The sequence below is a fragment of the Nicotiana tomentosiformis genome, chromosome 2 (genome assembly GCF_000390325.3).
Source record: "Nicotiana tomentosiformis chromosome 2, ASM39032v3, whole genome shotgun sequence".
Classification (NCBI taxonomy): Eukaryota; Viridiplantae; Streptophyta; class Magnoliopsida; order Solanales; family Solanaceae; genus Nicotiana; species Nicotiana tomentosiformis.
Genome location: NC_090813.1, coordinates 187,768,231 through 187,778,659, shown reverse-complemented (window position 1 = coordinate 187,778,659; position 10,429 = coordinate 187,768,231).

Here is a 10,429-nt window from a genome sequence, read left to right as displayed (position 1 = left end):
CTAATTTCTCGCACTTGCAGGCATCACAGATACTTAAATTGTTTGATATATACACGCCATGGCATGGAGATATTACTTTAATATTTTAATATATTATTTTTCGTACTTAAAGTTATCATATATATGACTACTGAAATAAGTCTGAACATCTTTGAACCAGTATATGACTTGCTGTTTCACACCACTCTTAGAAAATGAAAGAAGCTCTAGATTATCCGTTTCAATTATATATATATTTTTATTCAGTTCGATAACATTTCGTATTTATGCAAGGATTGTCAAATGGTCACACCCTAAGATGTGTAATACAAACAACATATGCTAATGCAAGCATTAGTGACTGCTTTCACGAATAATATTTCTTTACTAATTTATCTAGAATTTTTTTTTTTTTTCATATTTGAAAGTAATTTCTATTTTTTCCTCAATTAGAAGCTTTTATATGCACATAAATATTACTATAAAATATATAAGGTTGCAAGTTTCAAATATCTTATGGCAACACAAATGTTATAATATATTTAAAATTATAAATTTTAAAATATTTGTTTTAAACTTTGTGCCGTATCAAATGATGTCACATAAATTGACACTAATAAAGTATATAAGTAGTATTGTTAATTAGCAGCTAACAAAGCAAAGATAAGGTGTTTTAATTTCAAATATATATATATATATATATATATATATATATATATATATATATATATATATATATATATATATTTTATTGAGTTCGATCGTAAACTATAAGACTTTGATTCAAGTAAGATTTTATGACAATTATAAATAGGTCTGAACTCTTTTATGTATGAAGGGCAAGGTACATGTCCAAATCTCAGTGACAAATCATTTGCTATAAAAAATGTTGCACTTGTTTTTGTGGGTCCTTTAGGAGACAAAGCATATGTACGACGGTATCTATCTATATCTGAAAATTTAGATTTATATTCGCTTTTGGATATTAAAATAAGAATAACCCCATATTTGGATAATGTGGGATCGGATTTCCACCTAAAGTTCTTTATTTTACAAATGATTGGGACAATACTGTATAACTATCAATATTCAATCAACTAACCAAACAAAGGTCCTGATAAAATGGTAGGTATTAATTTTATTTTTATTAAGAGCGTTCGGGTTCGAATTTTAAATATAAAATCGTCTTTATAAAGAAGTATTTTCTCCTATACAAGTATAAAATTTCTAGACGTAAATATGAATTTAGTTGGGTCCAGAATAGAAATCAGAACCAAAAACAAAAACTATTAATCAGCTAATTAGTAAAAAGATAATCTGATAAGTGCCAACTAGGACATCGTTAGAAAATCTTCATACCATTTCTTTATTATTTAAAGAAAACTTTGATTAATTAGTTCAATCATAAAAGTTAAAAACTAGTGATTTTGAATATGTGCTTAATATAATTATCTGTCGTGTGTTGTTCTAAACATTATTATAATGACAAAGGTGTTGTGTTTATTTGTTTAATCCTAAAGTGACAATAAAAGTAAACTGTTCTCAATCAAATAAAATGTTACTTTTATTGTTAATTGGGATTAAAGCGACACGTGATGCCATTAAGTAGTTAATTATACTTATTTTAATTAATGACTGATTCAAAATTTAAATGTTGTAAATTCTAAATTGAAAAAAAGTATAATTTGTATGTATATATAATTATTTTTTCCCACACATATAAAATTCGGCCTTAAAGCACTAGACTCTACTGAACTAAGAACAATTGTTGGATCTGTCGCTGGCTCAACTAAGTAAAGTAGCGGAGGAGCCACATGTAAGTTCAATTGAGTCGTCTGTGTCCGAAAATTATACTGTACAATAAAGTAAAAATATATGATTTTTTCAATTTTTTTGAAATAACTTTTTTTTAATATAGCGGTAAAGGTGGTTCAAATATAAAATTTTTTTATATATATATATTGTGAATCTTCTTATTAGAATCCTTGACTATAGGGTCTGTCTAGAAGTCGTTGTTTCTTCTTCTTTTTAACTTGGAAGAAAGAACTATATATTTCTATATTATTAGGAACGTGGTCCAAAACATGAATGGACCATATGTAGAAGCTATATCCGAATATATACCATAGTACATGCACCTGAAAATGAAATAGACCTTATTTGAAGCTGACCATTTTTCCTCTTTTTTTTTTATTTTATTATTTGGATTAAGTTATATATATCTTCATTGTAATGATTTTGTTACGTCAATGAATTTTAACTCGTGATACTAGCAATTATTTTATTTTATCAGATTATTAATTAACGTTCATCAAAAGATTTGCTTGTAATTACCTAATAGTAACCTGATTATGTAAATATTTTATGCGGCAGCCAACCAGTTTTATGTTTTTGCAGCTGTGAATGCTTAATGTCGTAGTTAGTTTTTGTAATAGTTGGATCTTCCACCTTAACCAAATATTTCTGTTTGAATTTTGAGAATGAAGAACTTTTTGTACTGAGTGTTCGGAGGCTAATCCAGTGCTTCAGCATTAGGTTCATCCAAGCCCTGTATTCCCGATGCAAAGTCTAGATTTTTATGTAAAACGCATAATTTTTTAATGAATATTAGGTCTGAATTCATAATGTTAAAAGTACAAAGTTTAGTGCGAACCTTAAAGATCAAATTCATCAAGTTAAAATTCTGAATTTGTGTGCATAGCATTTACCCTCTTAATGCACCTATTAGGCTAGAATAAAATTCGGCTTAGTCAAGCCAGTAAATTTTGAATAACGAATACCTAAAGAATTTTTTTTCCTGTGGAAATGTTGGACCTTTTTTTTTCTAATTGTGTTAGGGACGATATAGTCAGCAATTTCAGGTTTTGGATTGCCCCCTATTACAGGTACATTTGTTTATGTATTAGTCTCGAGACAAGAATTATTAATCTGTCACTAGTTTTGTTCCAACATTCTTCCAAAGCAGTGGACGCAATAATTCTTTAGTTTATTTAGGCAACATGATGATTTTTTTTTCATTTCAATATTCAAAGCTTGGTTTTCCATTTGGTTCAATATTTATTTTGGGGTCCCGACTAATTTGGATTTGTGATGCGTAAAACCTACTAACGTTTATGGACAAAAGTATTCTAACTGAAACACGAAAAATTCCAGCATAATATGTTGAATTATGGAACTCATGCATATAAACTTCCATCATATTATGTTGGAACTTCAGAACATTATGAATTCTACCACATTATGCTAGAATCTTATATATAAAAAGTGTGAATCTCAACCTATTATGTTAGAATTTTTTCGAATTTTTAACGGCATTTTTGTTTAGATTTTATTTTCACATAAAAAAACGACTAAACTTTGATTAATTTTAAAATTATGGCTAATTTTTAATTAGTAGTTATAAATTACTATTTCTAATTTTTTCCTAGACTTTTTCTGTTCTTAAGGTTTAAAACTGAGACTAAAAGTTAAGAATAATGAAAATCTTTTTCATTCGTATATCAAGGACTCCAAATGTGAATATCTGAAGCCTTGGTTCGATGGTGACATCTTGGCCATTGTAATCTTGTCCTCTCGAGGACTCCAAATGTGAATAATTATCATATGGTCCCATTTTCTATTTAAATTTGTAATGCAGGGGGAGAGCATCTGCCCCCGAAAGAAAATTGAGGCGGTAGTGCAGCACATGGGTCTATATTTGACAAACCAAGTGGCAATTCCCCAATTGTCCATTCATTCATCAATTTTATTACAATTCTTTTTTTGTTATGAATATATTATATTATGGATGTTCATTTAGTACTCCGTTGTAAATAAACTTCCTGAAGAAGTTTATCCATATGAGACTCCGCCATAAATATATTTATCTATTTAGTACTCTATCGGAAATAAGCCTCCAGAAGAAGCTTATCCTTTCGGTACTCCGTTATGGATAAATATTACCCATGATAGAAGATTATCTATATCTGGCACAACAGTTTACAGCAGCAGCTTACAAGCAGCTTACACAGCAGCTTACAAGCAGCTTACACAATAGCTTACAAGCAACTTGCAGTAGCAGCTTACACATCAGCTTCCTTTCTTCTATAAATAGAGGAGAATTCAGTTCATTATGTACAGAAGTTTGAAGTTTGAATAATATATCAGTTTCTCTCTATACTTGTCTTTACTTTACAGTCTTTATTTTATAACACGTTATCAGCACGAGACTCTGCCATCTCGAGCAAATACTTTGAAAGTATCAGAGGTACGAACTTTCTTTTTCTAAATAATGTCAAATCTTTCTAAACTTGAGTTTGTAGCCCTGGATATATCGGGCAAAAGCTACATGTCTTGGGTGCTTTGATGCCGAAATTTATCTTGATGCGATGGGTCTGGCAGACACCATCAAAGATAAAAATCAGGCATCAAACCAAGACCGTGCCAAAGCAATGATATTCCTACGCCATCACCTTGATGAGGGCCTGAAAATGGAATATCTTACTGTTAAAGATCCAGTCATACTGTGGAGTAATATGAAAGATAGATATGACCACCTGAAGATGGTCGTTCTTCCACAGGCACATTATGATTGGACTCATCTAAGGCTACAAGATTTTAAATCTATCAGTGAGTATAATTCTACTATGTTCAGAATTATTTCCCAATTGAAACTATGTGGTGATAATATTACTGATCATGATATGTTGGAGAAAACTTTCACCACTTTTCATGCCTCGAATATGCTCCTGCAGCAGCAATATCGAGAGATGGGATTTAAAAAGTATTCTGAATTTATCTCACATCTTCTTGTAGCCGAGCAACATAATGGGCTATTAATGAAAAACCATGAAAGCCGACCTACTGGTTCTTGTCCATTCCCTGAAGTGAATGAGACGAACTTCCACCAAGCTAAGCGTGGAAGAGGACGTGGCCCCAGTCGTGGTCATGGCCGTGGTCGGGGAGGAAACTCTAATCGTGGTAATAATAATGCACCAAAGAACCCTCCTCACCACCAGCAGTGGAAAAGGAAGGAGCAAAAGCATGAAGCGGTGCAAGCAACAAAGCCAGAAAATGCATGCTATAGATGCGGAGGAAAAGGGCACTGGTCACGTACATGCTGTACGCCAAAGCACCTGGTTGAGCTATATCAAGCTTCCCTGAAAAAGACAGAGAAAAATGCTGAAGCAAATTTTATTTCTGAAGATAATTTAGACTTCATGCATTTGGATGTAGCTGATTATTTTGCACTCCCAGAAGGAGAAACAAGTCATGTGATCGGTAGTGAATCTGTAGAGATGTAAATATTTTAATTTTTATTGTTTGTAGTAGATAGTATGGTTATGTAATTGTTGTACATAAATAAAAGTTATGCTTTGATAATAATGTTTACTATCATATTTATTTTGTTTATGTCATTTTGCAGAATATGGATAATCCTCAAATTATGTTTGGATCAAAGACCAATCATGAAGATATTTGTGTAGTTGATAGTGGAACAACTCATGCTATATTCAAAGATCAGAAATACTTTTCTTATTTGCATAAGGAAAAAGCAAATGTTTCTACAATTTCTGGTAATATAAGTTTAATTGAAGGCTCCGGAAGAGCTATTATATTTCTGTCTAAGGGAACAAAACTTATTATCGACAATGCATTGTACTCCTCCAAGTCCCGAAGAAACTTGTTGAGTTTTATAGATATCCGCCGAAATGGATATCATGTTGAGGCAATAGATGAAATGAATGTGGAATATCTTTGTATTACAAAGAATATTTCTGGCCAGAAATGCATTGTAGAAAAGTTACCAACTTTATCTTCTGGCTTATATTATTCAAAGATTAGTACAGTTGAAGCACACTCTATCATAAACCAGAAGTTTACTGATTCAAATATTTTTGTGCTTTGGCATGGCCGTTTGGGCCATCCTGGATCAATAATGATGAGACGAATTACTGAAAATTCGAGTGGGCATCTATTAAATAACCTGAAGATTCTTACAAATAATGAATTTTCTTGTGATGCTTGTTATCAAGGCAAAATGATCACTAGACCATCACCAATGAAGGTTGGCACTGAGTCCCCTACCTTTTTAGAACGTATACATGGGGATATATGTGGACCTATTCACCCACCAAGTGGGTCGTTTAGATATTTTATGGTCCTAATAGATGCATCTTCAAGATGGTCTCATGTGTGCCTATTATCATCTCGCAACCTGGCGTTTGCAAAGTTATTAGCCCAAATAATTCGATTAAGGGCACAATTCCCAGATTATCCTATAAAGTCTATTCGCCTTGATAATGCTGGAGAATTCTCATCTCAAGCTTTTGATGATTACTGTCTATCAGTTGGGATAAAAGTTGAACATCCTGTAGCTTATGTTCATACTCAAAATGGCCTTGCATAGTCATTCATTAAACGGCTGCAATTGATAGCAAGCCCACTACTTATGAAAACAAAATTGCCCACTACTGTTTGGGGCCATGCTATCTTGCACGCAACATCACTTATCCATCTCAGACCAACGTATTATAATAAATATTCTCCGTCACAATTAGTTTTTGGTCATGAACCAAATATTGCCCATCTACGAATTTTTAGATGTGCTGTATATGTGCCAGTAGCACCACCACAGCGCAGTAAGATGGGCCCCAAAGAAGGTTAGGAATATATATTGGGTTTGAATCACCCTCTATTATTCGCTATCTTGAACCATTGACGGGAGATTTATTTACTGCTTGATTTGCAGATTGTCGATTTGATGAAATAAATTTCCCACAATTAGGGGGAGAGAAAAAGGAAATCAAAAGAGAAATTGTGTGGAAAGTTTCATCATTATCTCACTTTGATCCACGTACCCCTATATGTAATCAGGAGGTCCAGAAGATCATCCATTTACAGAATATAGCAAATCAAATGCCAGACGCATTTACTGATTTGAAAAGGATAACTAAGTCACATATCCCTGCAGAGAATGTGCCTATCCGAATTGATGTCCCAGCAGGACCATCTATTAGCATGAGAGCTAGTGAACCTAAAGCACGCCTGAAGCGTGGTAGGCCTATGGGTTCTAAGGATCGAAATCCTAGAAAAAGAAAATCGACAAATGATCAAAATGATATTATGAAGGGATCTCCCGAAGAGACCCAAGATCTGATTAGTTATGAGATTCCTGAAGAAATCAATAAACCCGAGACTCAAGTGAGCGAGGAATTTTTAATAAATTCTACTGGTGATGGGATTAATTTAAATTGATCTGAAATAGTGGTGGATAATATTTTTGCATATAATGTTGCACTTAACATTATGCAAGATAATGAGGATTTTGAACCCCGATCTGTTGAAGAATGTCAACAAAGATCTGATTGGCCAAAATGGCAAGGGACAATTCAATCAGAATTGAACGCACTTGCTAAAAGAGAGGTCTTTGGACCAGTAGTCCAAACACCTACTGGTATAAAACCAGTTGGTCATAAATGGATTTTTGTGCGAAAAAGGAATGAGCAAAATGAAGTTGAAAGATACAAGGCTCGCCTTGTCGCACAAGGATTCTCACAACGACCTGGAGTCGATTATGAAGAAACATATTCACCCGTTATGGATGCCATAACATTTCGATATCTCATCAGTTTAGCCTTACGTGAAAGGCTTGAAATACATCTTATGGATGTGGTTACAGCTTATCTGTACGGGTCACTTGATAATGAAATTTACATGAAAATCCCTGAAGGATTTAAAATGCCTGAAGCATATTCAAAATCTCGGGAAATGTACTCAATCAGATTACAAAGATCTTTGTACGGTTTAAAGCAATCTGGGCGCATGTGGTATAATCGCCTCAGTGAATATTTGCTGAAAGAGGGTTACATAAATGATGTTATTTGTCCATGTATTTTTATAAAGAAAATGGCTTCAGAATTTGTTATACTTGCTGTTTATGTTGATGACATAAATCTTGTTGGAACTTCAGAAGAGCTCCAAAAGGCAATTGAATATCTTAAGAAAGAATTTGAGATGAAAGATCTTGGGAAGACAAAACTTTGTCTTGGTCTGCAAATTGAACATTTAGCAGACGGGATCTTTATCCATCAATCTGCCTATACAGAAAGGGTCTTAAAACGCTTTTACATGGACAAAGCGCACCCATTGAGTACACCAATGGTTGTTCGATCACTTGAAGTGAATAAGGACCCGTTCCGACCTCCAGAAGAGGATGAGGAACTCCTGGGTCCTGAAACACCCTATCTCAGTGCAATTGGTGCACTTATGTATCTTGCTAATGCTACAAGGCCTGACATAGCATTTTCTGTTAATTTACTAGCAAGATATAGCTCTTCTCCTACACGGAGACATTGGAACGGGATTAAGCATATATTGCGATATTTAAAGGGAACTCTTGATATGGGTTTGTTTTATGCTAACAAAGATAGTACAGATCTTGTTGGTTATGCAGATGCAGGTTATTTATCTGATCCCCATAAAGCTAGATCTCAAACTGGGTACGTGTTTACATGTGGAGGTACTATCATATCATGGCGCTCCACAAAACAATCTATTGTTGCTACTTCTTCAAATCATGCTGAAATAATAGCTATTCATGAAGCAAGTAGGGAATGCATATGGTTGAGATCAATAATTCATTTTATTCGAGAAAAATATGGTTTGAAATGTGAGAAAAGACCCACAATTTTATACGAAGACAATGCTGCATGCATAGCCCAATTGAAAAGAGGATTTATAAAAGGAGATAGAACGAAGCACATTTCACCAAAATTATTCTACACACACGATCTTCAGAAAAATGGTGACATTGATGTGCAACAAATCCGTTCAAGTGACAATCCGTCAGATTTATTCACCAAATCGTTACCAACTTCAACTTTTGAGAAGATGGTATACAAGATCGGAATGCGGAAACTTAAATATTTGAAACAAGATTTTCATCAGGGGGAGTAAAATACGCGATGTACTTTTTTTTTTTTTTTTCTTATTAAGGTTTTTTTCCCACAGGGTTTTCCTTATAAGGTTTTTAATGAGGCAGCTAGCAATGCGTATTACTAAATATGTGTACTCTTTTTCCTTCACTAGGATTTTTGTTCCCACTGGATTTTTCCTAGTAAGGTTTTAACGAGGCACATTATCTTTTAATGAACATCCAAGGGGGAGTGTTATGAATATATTATATTATGGATGTTCATTTAGTACTCCGTTGTAAATAAGTTTCCTGAAGAAGTTTATCCATATGAGACTCCGCCGTAAATATATTTATCTATTTAGTACTCTATTGGAAATAAGCCTCCTGAAGAAGCTTATCCTTTCGGTACTCCGTTATGGATAAATATTACCCATGATAGAAGATTATCTATATCTGGCACAACAGTTTACAGCAGCAGCTTACAAGCAGCTTACACAGCAGCTTACAAGCAGCTTACACAGCAGCTTCCTTTCTTCTATAAATAGAGGAGAATTCAGTTCATTATGTACAGAAGTTTGAAGTTTGAATAATATATCAGTTTCTCTCTATACTTGTCTTTACTTTACAGTCTTTATTTTATAACATTCTTTGATTTTTCACCTATATATATCGTTACAATTTTATGGGCTAAAAATTATCATAATTATATGTGGGTCAAGTCAACATTGAGAAAGCCTTTGAAGGCTTCCATGCGTCATCGATTTGATTTCAACAGAGGATGAAGACGAGGTCGAGATGGCTTAACAAAGGACGAAGGTGAGAACGAGTTGACTCAACAGAGAACAAAGACGAGGACGAGTATTCCCTTCAGTAAAGTAGTAACGGCTAAGATTTAGAAATAGGGCTCCCCAGAGAATATTTCAGGGAATATTCCTCCTAGTTGTACTATTTAGGGTTTTTTTTGGCTCATGTGCCCTTATAAATAGAAAGAGAGGTAATTGTAGAGGGGATTGGACACTCATTGTAAAGAACAATACATTGACATTCTCTGAAGATTCTTATTTTATCATACACATACAAAATACACATTTTCTTCAGATCTTTATCTATCTTTTCTCCCACGATCCAAGGAGGATCCGAATATTCAAAGGTTTATCATCATCTATCTTTGCGAGAAAGAATATCAAAGAATCTCACCCTTTTGGGGTGATTCACATGCATTTATTTACATAAATGTCATTCATCATTATTTACTGCCATTTAATGCTACTTTCTTTATTATTGAATCATTGAATATAACTTTATTGTTGCCCTTTATTGCTACTCAAATAGTATCCATGACCCCACTATAAAATCAATTAATCTATCTTTTGGTAATTAATATTGGTTAAGATTAACTCTATTTTATTAGAGAATCTGATTGTTTAAACCTAGATCTAAATTATGGGTCAAACAGTTTGGCATCGTCTGTGGGGATTTTCTCAGCTAGTCTTTTAGTTTCCATTAGATCTATGACTCACATGACTTGTCATGGTAGGTAACTAAGGAAACGAG